This window comes from Gossypium hirsutum, chromosome A02 (genome assembly GCF_007990345.1).
Source record: "Gossypium hirsutum isolate 1008001.06 chromosome A02, Gossypium_hirsutum_v2.1, whole genome shotgun sequence".
NCBI classification, from domain to species: Eukaryota; Viridiplantae; Streptophyta; class Magnoliopsida; order Malvales; family Malvaceae; genus Gossypium; species Gossypium hirsutum.
Window position 1 is genome coordinate 28103604 of NC_053425.1, and position 15433 is coordinate 28119036.

At 36.6% G+C, this 15433-nt stretch overlaps 2 non-coding genes across 2 annotated transcripts; one reads left to right on the forward strand and one right to left on the reverse strand.

The window, feature by feature from the left end:
* Nucleotides 1-2597: 2597 nt before the first annotated feature.
* LOC121217609 (small nucleolar RNA R71) lies at nt 2598-2704 on the forward strand. Its single transcript, XR_005913758.1, has one exon. It is a non-coding gene; the product is annotated as a small nucleolar RNA R71 (small nucleolar RNA).
* A 5522-nt stretch (nt 2705-8226) lies between these two features.
* On the reverse strand, nt 8227-8332 carry LOC121217512 (small nucleolar RNA R71). The gene has a single exon (XR_005913602.1). It is a non-coding gene; the product is annotated as a small nucleolar RNA R71 (small nucleolar RNA).
* Nucleotides 8333-15433: the final 7101 nt, after the last annotated feature.

Sequence of the window (15433 nt, forward strand, 5' to 3'; positions counted from 1 at the left end):
ACTTGCTAGCTGGTGTGATGACTTCGATGACGGCCCGATCACGCAAAAAGAGACGAGTCCAAGAAACCTAAAATAGGTGACAAGGAAACACCGAGTGAGTATGTAACTCAGTAAGTCATAAGCAATGCACTACCATCCATTAATAACATTATCACAAGAGGAAACAAAATGGAACGAGGCTAGTTACTCCATCCATACCGAACCATGCCATAGTTCCTTAGACCTATCGGTTCAATCTCATACCAAGTCATGCATTCACATTCCATATACTAATCAATAGGATATTTGAGGCATTTTCTTACATCATTTTATTTTCGTTACAATCATACAACTAAACGACCTTTCACCTATTCCACGATAAATCTTATGTACGTGACTTCAATTATAATTGTCACATAGGTTCAAACTTACCAAGCTCAACTCCAAATATAAACATAGCGCCTATTAGCCATGAACTCAAGGTACTTACCCGATCCACTGTCCGTGATCAACTCAATAATGTCACACACTTAGTGTCCATAGTGATTCAAAAATATATATTAAGTCCGCACACTCAGTGCTATATAATCAACTCGCACACTTAGTGCTATATAATCAAACTCGCACACTTAGTGCTGTACAATTTAAACCCGCACACTTAGTGCCAATCTCATGATCATAAATGTTTATACCCGCACACTTAGTGCCGAAATCAACAACTCAATACATCTCACCTCCTTTCTTTTCATTCAACACTTTCATCACCACATGCATACATGTATATAAATTTATCATTCCATTCGGCATAATTACATAGACATTATGTCTATTTAGATCAATACAAAATATATGCTTGGTGACTTACCTTATGTTGAGGAAAACGATTCCAACTCGGCTACTCGATGTTCTTTCCTTTGCCCTTGCTTGCCTCTCCACCTTTAACTTCTTGAGCTAAATCGATAAATTAACTAGTTTAACCGTCTTGCTAAATATTTATATCAAAATATTAATGATTTCATAGCATAGGAGACACATGGCCAATTCTTATCTTTCTACCCCATGCTTTTGAACTATTTGGTTAACAACCATATACTATCACCCTATTGTCGATAATCCAATCAAGGATAGTATAACAATTGTGTACACCCATATAGCCGAATGTGCAAGATTAAATTCAACATCACCTATATACTTAATTAGATGACCGAATATACCAAATTAAACTCAACATTAAATGTCACAAGAACCCTAATCTAATTTGCAAATTGCTTGGCCAAAGACTCACAAGTGCCTTATCTATAACCTATTCGGCCTTACTACTTAAACCTAGCCTTTCATACACTTATATCTAATGTCATAGAGATGCCAAATCCTTAAGTGTTCCAACATCTAACTTACTCAATTCAACACATCGAACAACATTTATACCGATTTTGCTAGCACACAAGCCTTTGGCCGAATGTCATTAACCTCTAGTCACCTAAATTTTTATTCTTTAAAACTCATCCAACACTACATTCGGCACCTCCAACCTATAATTTAGATATTCTCAAGTTCATTCACAAGTACATTTATATGACACATATAGCATTAACATTTTTCAACATGAATCTATAACATGACCGAATACTCATGCACATACATACATAAAGAGAACTCAAATAACACCCAAAAATCTCCTTTCCAAAGTGCATATATAACCATACATACGGCAACTTCCATTCTTATCTCCCAACAATGAATTCACGAATTTAGCTATGGGTTAACTAGACTATACACTTATCAACTTAATCTCAACATCAATTAGAATAAAATCACAATGCATACCTTTCCTTTGAACTAGCCATGGCCGAATGCCTTGGTTTCTTTTTTTCAATCTTTCCTTTCTCAATTTCGGCAATGAAGGAGATGAAAGATGAGCCTTCCTTCCTCTTTGTTTTCTTTACTTTATTTCACTAATATTATTTTTTCTCACATAATGCCATTTCTTATTTTAATAACTAATTAAACATATATATTTGGCCATCAACACCCATCTTGGCCGGCCACTATAAAGAAAATTGGGCAATTTGACATGCAAGTCCACCCTTGTGTTGACATGCACTAATAAACCATTTAAAAGTAGTCTATCATATTTCACCATGTCTCATATTGATCCCTATTTAATAATTTCTCATGCAATTGGCAAAATTAGGGAATGAAACGTCCACATATGCATGTACACACATAATAAGCATAGAATATAACAATTAATTATTTTTACGACTCGATTTTGTGGTCCCGAAACCACTTTCCGACTAGGGTCACATTAGGGCTGTCACAGGGTCTATCTCTGCCAAATATTAAAGATCCTTTAGATGTTGACTCTATTCGATTAAGTTTGTCCTAGATCTGTTGGCATTTATCCTCCTATTGAACAACTTTTACCATAGACAGTTTCTAGCCATATGTAAACTGTTCGTTTGGCTATTGACAGAAATTCATCGCCATGTTTTCAATAAGATCATATGTATCCTCATATGTTCGATTCATCAAGGCTCCTTCTGTTGCTCTATCTAGTCTTGATCTTACATTTGCATCCAACCCATTGTAAACATCTGCAACTGTAACCAATCGACATATCATGATGTGAGCATCTTTAAACTAACATCTTAAATTGTTACCAAGCTTCATGAAAACTCTCTATTTCTAATTGCTTGAATGTTGAAATCTCCCTCCTGAGTTGGATAGTCTTGCTAATAAGAGAAAACTTGTGTAAGAACTTCTCCACAACTTCGTTCCATGTTGTGATAGATCCTAGTGCCTGCGAATCTAACTAAAAGAAAGCGTTATCTATTAAGGAGAAGGGGAACAACTGAAGACAAATAGCATTATTGGCGACTCCATTGAATTTAAACATATCACAAAGTTGGAGAAACTACTTTAAGTGTTGATTTGGGTCTTCCATCATTGTTCCTCTGAATTGTAGATGATTCTGTATCATTTGGATTATTGTCGATTTGATCTCAAAATTATTTGTTGTGATGGCTGGCCCTGTAGTGCTGCCATGCACCATATCTAAATTTGGTAGTGTATAGTCTCTTAAGGTTCATTCCTATTGATCCATTTGTGGGTGTAACGATAATTATGGTGGTGGTAAGTCAGGTATGTCTTATATGTTAGGTTTGTCAAAAAGCGGGTCTACAATAGGTAGATTATTTTGCATCTGTTGTTGTTGCTATTGTTATTGCATTTGATGATTTCTACGAAATATTCTTTTTGGATCAGTGGTTGGCTCTATAGGTGTGCCCCTACAGTGAGTCATACACTGAAACCACGAAAATTAAAAATGTTAGTAAAGAGAAATAAAAAAATCATATCTATAATTTAAAATTTTTCTAATTATTCTATTGAACGTAAAAATTAAAAATAATTTAGTAACGTTGTCTCCCTGACAACAACACCAACAATTTGATCACCTCTGGATGTACTAATATCTAGAGTGTAAATCCTGCAAACAAATATAAAAGTTAGGTAGTTTCCGCAACTATACGGGTTAAGTTGTAATTAGTTTATACAACGAAGTATGGAAGTACTTCGAGGATCATTCCCATGAGAAGCGAATACTAATTTAATAATAACTTCCACATTAATTGACCTAATTAGTATTTAAATTAAATTATATTACGATAAAATATAAAGTGAAGAAAAAATATTTTATAAGAAAAATAAATAAATTGCATGAAAATGAAGATGGAAAACTAATTTATTGACTCAATCAATTTTAAGCATGGTAGATAAACTCACTTCGGCGGTCGAAACTAATTCTTACTTTGGGTTTTATTAAATCAACTAGTGGCTAACCAAGTAGGATCTCTCGATCTACCATTAAACCAATGAGTCGACAAGAACTCATTATCTCTCGAACTTATAATCTAGATTGCGTTGGAGTAAGGTGTTAACGGATAGACAACACCAATTTTGTAACCATCCAAACCCGGCCCAATCGTTAAGGCTGAATTCTAAAAGCTACTTTGACCACCAGAATGGCCTAGAAAAACTTTCGTAGTTTTCAGACATACTTTTGAAACCATTTAAGTAAATCATTCAAAACTGGTGAAATCGAATATTTAACTTAATTTCACAAAAAAACATGAAATTTTAGAAATCGATGATTTTGGTATTCTATTTGTAAAAGTTTGATCGCTATTCAAAATTTTCATAATTCCAACCATATTTCAAATACATTTGTCTTTTCCTTCAAAACTAGGGAACTTGGTTATTCATCATTATTCAGAAAACCATGTTAACTTCATAAAACTCAAATCTCTCCAAAAATCTCATTTGTAAACATTAATAATTTTGAAAACAAAGTCTAGTTTTATTAAAAACTTGTTTCTCATAATTGCAACAGAAAAATGTAATATTGACAGATTTTTATAAAAATTGCAACAAAATTTTTTGCAAAAAAAAACATATTTTGTTAAAAATTAGTATTTCATGAAAATTTGATAAAAAATCAGTAAAAAATTTAAAACCTCAAAAACTAAGTTATATTTTTGTCTGAAACTTATTTTCATTGATACATCAGAAAAGACTGATTTTGTCAGGTTTTAATAAAAACTAAGTTTCATGCATAACCTTATCAAATACTAATTTATACAATTTTTGGAACCTAATGTCATGCAATCAAATCATGCAAATCAGAATAAAAATCCCCAAAGTTATGTCCCATGCCACAGTCCAAAAATAATAATTAAATACTCCAAGTACCAAAATAATAAAGTATAAAAAATTTATTCTAAAATCGTCCGAGTACTTCTCCATCAATAGTGTCCATGTCCTAACCTTGGGGTTTATGAAATGTCAAAAAATCAAGTAGGGGTGAGCTTAAAGATCAATGGGAGTTTTAACACAAGTATTAAACATGAATTTAGTATACAAATCAAAATGTTACAGAGAATTTATACAATTTAATTCCATAAAGTCTTAACTTGGGTAACAACCAGTAATTTAAACACATTTCATAAAAAAAGAAGAATTTATATATCAACACAATTTCTTAGATAGCAGTATGCATGAGGATGTTAATTCAGAGCTTTTTTTCAGAAATTAGTGCAAGTATTACAAAAACATTTCTACTTATCTCCGCTACACAGTAATAAAAAGTTCCCCAGAACTTATCCATCCAATAACACTTCACGTTGTGGCCAATCCACTCAATATCTAAGCCACTAAATAGCGTTGTGGTCAAGCCACTCAATATCACAAACAAGCCACACATTGTGGTTAGGTGAATCAATAACGTTGTGGCCAAACCACTCAATATTGCAGTAAAACTGCCAAAGTCTTCCTCCTTTCATAATCATCCCAACCCCATGAATATGATATGATCTATGAACAATATTTTTAGTGGACATGCCTAACATGTGAATTAGATTTATAATCAGTATAGTGGGCATGCTTAACATGCGTATCATATATCTCAATTTCAATATCAGTGGCATGATTTATATATCATGCATATCATATAATGCCAACATATCACACAATATGAGTATTGGAATGTAAACATATTTTCACAATCAACATTGAATCACATCAACATAATATAATCAGTTCGGAGTACTTACTTAAGAATCACCCTTTTTATGGGCTTAGCATCCCTTTTTGAATACATAGTGTATTCATATTATTTTGCACTATGAAGAACTCAACAGTGTTTTTTATTAATGTAACACGCCTAACTCATATTCGTCGCTGGAATAGAGTTACAGAGCATTACCAGAATATTTAAAACTTAAAACATTCATTTATAAACATGTCATAAATCATGATATAATCCATTCAAATACATGCATATTGTCCCTTATACGAGCCCTTGAGACCCTAAAAACACATTAGAAATGCATCGGGACTAAATCAGAAATGTAGAGAATTTTTGGGAAAAAGTTAGAATTTTTCAAACTGCAGGGTTCACACGGCTGAGACACACGCTTGTGTCTCAAGCCGTGTGGAAATTCAAAGTAGGGACATACGACCGTGTCCTATCCTGTGTCTGTGCTCATGAAACACTTTAACTTAGGTCACACGGCCAAGCCACACGCCTGTGTACCAGGCCGTGTAACAGCCTGACTTGCAATCCTTTGTAAGGTATAGGGGACATACGGTCGTGTCGCGTGGTCATGTGTCGCACACGGCTGAGACACACGCCCATTGATAAATCATAATTTATACATATTTTTACCCCATGTTTAATGCATTTTATGGATGATTTCCCATTAGAATTGGTGAATTCGATGCTCCTAATGCTTTAATTTCATGTTTTATACTTAAGAGAGCATAGGAGAGCGAAAAGAACGAGGAACGGGCCAAAAACGGAGAAAATGGGCCAAAGTACGAAATTAACACGGCCTGGACCTCCTCACATGGGCTGACCACATGGCCGTGTCAATTTGGCAGGCTCGATCACGACCTGAAGTAATAGCACACGGGCGTGTCTCTGCCGAGCCCAGGTTGAGTCCAATTCGGAAAAGGCTAATTTTGAGGGCTCTTGGGCATTCTAAAGCCTATAAATACACCTTAGAGGGGGAAGAAAAATGGGACACAGAATAGGGAGTACGAAATTACTCCAAGGAAGCCGATTGATCCATCTCAGAAGCCGGATTCACCATTAAGACTTAAGATCTCTCCTCATTTTCCCCTTCAGGAGTTTTGGGTTTTCTTTATGTTTTGTATTCTTTATTATTCTGAGATGTTTTCTTATTTAGTTATGAACTAAAACCCCTAAAAACCTAAGGGGAATGAAACCTAAGACGAATCTTGTTATTATTTTCTGAATTGTATGATAAATATTTAACTTGTTCTTAATTATGTGTTCTTAATTCTTGTTTTGATATCCGAGGATACTGATTCAAGATACGCTCTTATTCAGAGGAGGAATAGACCCTGTCTAAGAGTACATTTGTCATAATTAAGTGGAGTTGTTTGGGCACCTAGACATAGGGTGACAAGATTTTGCCGGATTAGGGTGAAACCTAATAAGGGGATCCATAGATCGGGTTAATGAAACCCTAGGGTGTTAATTAGAGAAAGGTCTCAATTATTCCATCTAGGGATTAGACGTTATTATTCTTGAATAGGGATAACAACATAACTTAAGAATCTCTACAGAACAAGTTAAATGAATAAATCGTCCGATTCAGAGCCAGAATAACAAGTACAGTCTAGGTGGATTTTTTGTTAGGTGTTGTCTTAATTCAATCGATTTTCCCAAAAGCAATTCCCCAATTCTATTCTCTGTGAGTTCTTAGTTTAGATAATTAGTTAGTTAAAACAAAAACCTCTTCATTCTTAGGCTAGATAATAAAAAAAACAGTCATTACTAGTACTTTTAGTTCCTTTGGGTTCGACAATCTGGTCTTGCTAAAACTATACTACTGTTCGATAGGTACACTTGCCTACATTGCGATAATAGTTAGTTTCAAGAACGATTAATTATAAATATTTAAAACTTATCACGAAATCACGAGATCAAGTTTTTGGTGCCGTTGCCGGGGAACTAAGATATTAGGAACGCTCAATTTTTATTACTTTAGCCATTTATTTTTCTTGCAATTTAATTTAATTTAATTTATTATTATTATTTATTAATTTACTCTTTTTTTCTCTTTCTCTTGGCAGGTTTTTATAGTTTATGACTAGAAGAAACTTGTTAGGGCTACTACTTTTGACGAAGAAATGGACAGCACAGTTCGCAAACATCAAAGAGAAATAAGGCGAAGCTTAAGATACACAAAGAACGAGCACGAGGACGATACTCAACCCCCAACCGAAGAGATGGCTGAAAACCAAGACAATCAGCTACCTCCTATAATTGCAGTTAATCAAAATCCTGTTCCACACGCTATGTATGATTATGCTAAACCTTCTTTAATAGGAACTAAATCGAGCATAGGTAGACCTGCTGTAGCTGAAAATACTTTTGAACTAAAACCTAACACTATTCAAATGATACAGCAGTTTGTTCAGTTTGATGATTTGCAAGATGAGGATCCCAATGCTCACTTAGCAAACTTCTTAGAACTATGCGATACATTTAAAATTAATGGTGTTTCTAATGATGCCATTCGTCTTCGGTTATTCCCTTTTTCATTGAGAAACAAAGCTAAACAGTGGTTGAACTCATTACCACGAGGGTGAATCACTACTTGGGAACAAATGATCGAAAAATTTCTATTAAAATATTTTCCGCCGGCTAAAACGGCTAAATTCGTAATGATATCTCTTCGTTTGTGTAGATGGACTTAGAAAATCTTTACGATGCATGGGAGAGATACAAAGACTTACTGAGAAGGTGCCCTCACCATGGGTTACCGCTTTGGCTACAGGTTCAAACGTTCCATAATGGCCTAAATCCTTCGATTCGACAAATGGTTGACGCAGCTGCTGACGGAACCATCAATAACAAAACACCTAAAGATGCCTATGAGTTTATAGAGTAGATGTCACTCAATAACTATCAGTGGCAAGTCATGAGGACTAAGCCAACTAAAACAAGAGGCGTTTATAATGTCGATTCGGTTACTATGCTGTCAAATCAGGTAGAACTTCTAAATAAAAAGATTGATGGTTTACTTGGTTCTACTCAGGTACATCCAGTAATGAGGTTTGAGACGAATGGAGGAGGAGCATGCACAGAGTATCAACCCTTCAACCCTAGCATCGAGGAGGAACAAGTCCAATATATGGGTAACAATAACTCTCGATCCTAAAATAACCCATATAGTAACACTTACAATGCAGGTTGGAGGAACCACCCCAATTTCTCGTGGGGCGGTCAAGGAAATCAAAGACCACAACATCCTCTGAGTTTTCAACGACCACCCTATCAACAGGAAAAGAAACTGAACCTTAAAGAGATGCTCTCAAAGTTTATATCGGTGTCAGAAACCTATTTTTAGAACACCGAGACAGCACTTTAAAATCAACAAGTGTCAATCCAAGGGCTTGAAAGTCAGATAGGCCAACTTACCAAACTAATCTCCGAACGACCATAAGGTAGCTTGCCAAGTAATACTGAACCCAACCCAAGGGAGCAGCTCAACGCAATTAATATTCAAGATGACGAAGGAGTCGTTGAGCCTGAACCAGAACCGAGGCAAGAAACTGTGGTAAGCAAAGGTCAAGGTGAGGTAGGTCATAATAAAAACAAATCAGTGAATGTCGAATATAAAACCTCATGTTCCACACCCCAACGCGACAAGGAAAAATCGCTCAGATGAACAATTTGGTAAATTCCTTAAACTCTTAAAAAAATTGCACATTAACTTACCGTTTATTGAAGCTCTATCGCAGATGCCAAACGCTATGAAATTTTTAAAAGAGCTTTTAGCAAATAAGCGGAAGTTGGACGAGGCGTCGCATGTGGAGCTAAACGCAGTGTGCTTAGCTATTCTAAAAAATAAGCTACCAAACAAATTAAAAGGTCCAGGGAGTTTTACGATTCCTTTCTTAATTGGTAGTTTAGATGTTAATAATGCATTAGCTAATTTAGGGGCTAGTATCAACGTCATGCCTTACAAAATGTTTAAGCAACTAGGTCTCGGGAAACCTAAACAGACTAGGATGAGCATTCAATTAGCTGATAAAACTATAAGATTCCCTAGGGGTATTATTGAAGATGTCCTAGTTAAAATCGATAAATTTATATTTCCCGTTGACTTTATTTTTCTAGACATAGAGGAGGATAGCAACACTCTTTTAATTCTAAGAAGGCCCTTTTTAGCAGCTGCTAAAACAATTATTGATGTTGGCACAGGTGAACTCACACTCCGTCTGGGAGATGAAACAATCACCCTTCGAGCTTGTAATTCCGGTAACACATTGGAAATTGAAGGTGATCGTCTAAACCATTCTACTAAAACTAACAATATGGTGTAACCTTCTTTGCAGGAAATGAGTCTGAAAGAAGTACATGAGCCATTCTCAAGCAATACTAGAGGACCTATTCATGAAAATCGAAGGCTACAAATCGAGGAGCTAGACGAATGGAAGACATATAAATCGAGAACACCCGACAAATCGAATCTATGACAGAACGAGCCCAATACCTTTCCAAATCAACTTAAGGTTGGAGATAGAGTCTTATTAGATGCCGCAGATCCTACATTGTCGCTACCACATCGAATGAAGAAATCCCTCTTACGGTACTCAGCATTTTCCCATTCGGTACGGTCAAGGTGAGTCATCCCAAGTTTGGCACTTTTAAGGTAAACAACACCCGTTTAAAACCCTATTTTGATGAGATTGATAGCAGGAATGAGGAGTATAAACTCCTCAAACCATCATGATCATTCAACGGAGAGGTAAGTCGAGCTTAGACTATAATTAATAGCTTCTTGGGAGTCCGAGCACTAACTGTATTAACTTCTTTAAAATTTAAACTTCAACACCTAACTTACTAACAGAGCACTTGAATACAAGCTTTCCACAGAGACACTGCCAAGCACACGGGCATGCTTAGGGCTGTGTGAAAATAGGGCAAAGATATCCTCAAACATGGGCTACGATAAAACGCCACAGCCATGCGACATGGTCGTGGTCGAGCCTGCCAAAACAGCACGGGCGTGAGATACGTCCGTGTGGAAGAATCGTGGGCGAACCTGTTAAAACAGCACGGGTGTGTGACACGCTCGTGTCTATCACCCGTGGTCGAACCTGTTAGATTGACATGGGGGTGTGTCTTCATACACGGGAATGGGAGAAGCAAACAACGCCAGACACGGCTGCACGACACGGCCGTGTGCACCTACACGCCCAAGGAACACGGGCGTGTACAAAATGTCAGACGCGTCCGAATTGAAAATTTGCGAATCACATGGGCTGAAATTGGGGAACACGGGCGTGTTACCCGGCCGTGTGGCCCAAAATCTATAGATACCTTGCACTATTCATTGTCTTCCCCACTCAAAAACCCAAACCCTAGCCGCTGTAATTCCACACGGCCTCCCTGCCACGCCCGTGCACCGCTCCCAACTCCATTTTGGATGCTCAATCCTCCCTTCCTAGCGTTTGTTTACTTCTTTCTTGTCTATTTTAATGATTTCTAAGGCTTTTTATCATAATAATATGCAAGTTTTTATGTTATTTTCATACTTTTAAATGTCATAATCTAGAATTTTTCATTTTTTTTTCATGTTCAAGTTTTTTTTAATTCATTACAAGATTCCTTTATTCCATTTGACTAGTTAAAAGTAAAATATTCATGGCTAGGATAGGTGGAATACTCATGCCTTTTTCAAATATTCTAACTCAATCCTCTTACTTTTCAAATGCTTCTTGTTATTTGCCAATTCTTTTTTTATATATATCTTTTATTATTATTCATGCTATTATCATGCAATGCCATAAAACTATGCTATAAAATGGATTAGTTTGATTAAGAATTGTTAAGTGATGATAGTTGTGGCTGAAGTATTAGTCATAATCTATGACTTTTTGAATTTAGATACATTCTTCCTTGTCCACTCATCAAAATAAAGTCATGGTTTTGATTGCAGGTTCAGAATGTCGTCTTCACGTGGTAAAAATGCCGCTGTCCCTGCTTCAAAAAAAAGGAAAGGAGTGTCATATTTCTCGGGTCTTACTGCAGAAGTTTGTCACCCTTTCCTGAGGTTCCCCATCGGGCCCCAAAAAGAACTATTCCAATTACTCCGGGCCCGACCTTTAATTGCGGGCTGTTGCATTGACTAGGCCGTAGCAGAACAAGTTCAGTTGGCTGAAGCAATTCGGGCCCTCTTAACCACCGACGAGTTTCTCTTTGGGATCATCGAGCCAACATACCTCGAGATCACGATGGAAATATGCTCAACGTTCCATCTTCAGACCGTAATGACAAACTACGATGATCCTGGCATGATCCAATTTCTCTTAGGCGGGTTAGTCCGCTAGCTCAGCGTCCCAAAATTTGGTACGGCGCTGGGTTTATATACGGAGGAATTCAAGGAGAAGAATGACTTACATGTTCTCAATCGCCACATCCATCGTTCTCCTTTACGATGATAGGACGCACTAGTACCAAGTGGGGCCACCTACAACCCTAGAGCTCCAAGGCATCAGCTCTCCCTCCATCTCGGAGGTACCTACACGCCATTTTGGCTCACACGATTACAGGACGACGAGAGAGCACTGGCATCGTCAACACTCATGACGCCTACTTTTTATGATGTATGTCGCACGGGCACATCATCGACCTTGCCTATTTCATCGCCCTCGTGATTCAGCACCAGACGGAGCGGCATAGGAAGGGGGTCATCTCCATTGGCACTTATGTTACTCGGTTGGCTCGGCACTTCGGGCTCCTCAGCACCGCAGTTCAAGAATCATCCTTAACCCTCACTGGCCAGATGTCTCCATAAGGCATCTCGAGCATGCTTAGCATGAGGATGATCGAAAAGTGTCGAGGAACCTACCCTCCTCAATATCGGCTCACCTAATCTACAGAGGAGGAGGCCTACGAGGACATTCCTGATGATGTCCCTCTATAGCACGAGGACCCACCGACTCAGCCACCCACCACCCTCTCATCCAGTTCATGCGGCGGCTTCATATGCTGACATCTCTGAGTGCCTCACTTGATTCGAGCAGCAGTGTTTTCAATGATTTGACAACATTGATGCTACTCTACAGTAGATTTGTTAGCACCTCCACATCTCATCGCCAGTCCCACCTCGCAAACCATCTAGCGATGAAGATGTTTAAAAAAAATTATTTTTTGTTTTTTGTTTTTAATTTTTATTAAAACTACTTTTTATTTTAATTATATTTTAGAATTTTATTTTTAATTATTAATTTCAGTTATTTCTTTATGAGTAATTATTCTTCCTAAAATCCCCTAAAAAGTTCCTGATTTTATCACAGTTATATAGAGCTCTTAAGCTCATCATCGCATAGGAACTAAAAACTCCACTGGGAAAGGTTCTCCATGACTGCATGTCCTGATCGTCCACGACCATAGCTACCACTAGATATAATATTCTTTTGGCACAGAACTTATGGACTAATGAACCTGTACCACCACCGGAGTATCCTCCCCTACTCTCGCATCGATTACTCTCCAAAACTCCAGTTCGAGGAATTCATCATATAGGAAGTTTCACTTCTCTCCCTATCTTATTTTTCTATTCTAATATCTATCTTTGTACATTGAGGGCAATGTACATCTTAAGTGTGGGGGGTATTTATTTCATTATCAGAAAAATCCCTGAATGACTGCCTTGTTCTCTTGAAAAGCTTTCATATCGTATTTAGGATAAATTTTGATTGATTTATGACGTTTATTGATATATCTTGAATTAAAACATAGGCATTTATGCATTGATTGTTTAAACCTCAAGACATTAGAGAATCAAGCATGATAAGTTGATATTTAAGAATTTAAAATCTTAGGTTGTTTCCCCAAAGTTTAGGTATTACTTTGAGTTGGAATTCACAAGTTTTAAACATCAAAAAGCCATAATTTTTGGTGAGAGTTTTGAGCCTTTTGAGCATCTATTAATTCTTTCATGCTCACTTTTATTATTGCTTTGAGTGCATCAGTATTGAACTGTTATTCTAGAATTTGCTTGATTTTGCATGTCAAGACCACACCATTTGATTTGAAATGTCAAAATGATTAAGGCACTTAGGATTAACCCACTCATGCCATGAAAAGCCTACCTCCATGATTAACCCCTAGTAAACCCCCTTGAGCCTAACAAGCCATTTTTTGTATACCCTTAATATTAGCCCTTAACTTATTATTGTTGAAATCCCCTAAATTAATCCCTATTTTTGTCGAGATTTGAGTTGAATAAATTGTTTAGCTATGCCTTGTTCTTAATAGATAGTCTATGTTATTTAACTTGTTCTAAAAAAAATGTATACTTTGTAAGCTTCAGTATTTAAATTCCATATTCTGAGAAAAGCTCTGTTGTACGCAATTGATGACTAGCTATTTTTCTAGTTAAATAAATTTTCAACTCAATCTTGATTCTAACCTTTTCTTTCAGCTTGTGACCACCCCCTAACCAAGCCTCATTACAACCCTCTAAAGACCTTTTGATTGATGTATCATATTAAATTATAGTGGTGGAGATTTGATTTTCATGCAAGCCTACGGTAATGACTTTTCATTATTGACTATTGAGTGCTTCATTTATTGTCATTAAACACCTTGAGTGATTTGAGTGAATCTTTAGTGAGGATGTGATACTCTGTGATATTCTGAGTCAAAGGTAATTACTTAGATGAGGGAAGACACCTATGTTTGTATGATTAAATACTCAACTTGGAATGTTTGAAACTTTTATATTCTTTTAGTTGAATTCTCAATGTATGATTACCCATGGATTATTTTGAGATACTATCGATAGAAATTATAAGTTGAGAAGAATTTATTTTGATTATGAGTTGGGAATTTTGCTTGAGTACAAGCAAATGCTTAAGTGTGGGGGTATTTGATAAACCGTAATTTATACATACTTTTACCCCATGTTTAACGCATTTTATGGATGATTTCCCATTAGAATTGGTGAATTCGATGCTCCTAATGCTTTAAATTCATGTTTTATACTTAGGAGAGCATAAGAGAGCGAAAGGAATGAGAAATGGGCCAAAAATGGAAAAAATGGGCCAAAGTACGAAATCAACACGGCCTGGACCTCCTCACACGGGTAGACCACATGGCCGTGTCAATTTGGCAGGCTCGAGCACGACCTAAAGTAATTGCAGACGGGCGTGTCTCTGCCGAGCCCAAGTTGAGTCCAATTCGGAAAAGGCTAATTTTGAGGGCTCTTAGGCATTCCAAAGCCTATAAATACACCCTAGAGGAGGAAGAAAAGGGGGACATAGAATAGGGAGTAAGGAATTACTCCAAGGAAGCCGATTGATCCATCTTAGAAGCTGGATTCACCATCAAGACTGAAGATCTCTCCTTAATTTTCCCTTCAGGATTTTTGGGTTTTCTTTATGTTTTGTATTTTTTATTATTCTGAGATGTTTTCTTATTTGGTTATGAACTAAAACCTCTAAATACCTAAGGGGAATGAAACCTAAGACAAATCTTGTTATTATTTTCTGAATTGTATGATAAATATTTAACTTGTTCTTAATTACGTGTTCTTATTTCTTGTTTTGATATCCAAGGATACTAATTCAAGATAAGCTCTTATTTAGAGGAGGAATAGACCCTGTCTAAGACTACATTTGTCATAATTAAGCGGACTTGTTTGTACGCCTAGACATAGGTGACAAGATTTTGCCGAATTTGGGTGAAACCTAATAAGGGGATCCATAGATCGAGTTAATGCAACCCTAGGATGTTAATCAGAGAAAGGTCTCAATTATTCCATCTAGGGATTAGACGTTATTAGTCTTGAATAGGGATAATAACATAACTTAGGGATCTCTACGGAACAAGTTAAATGAATAAATC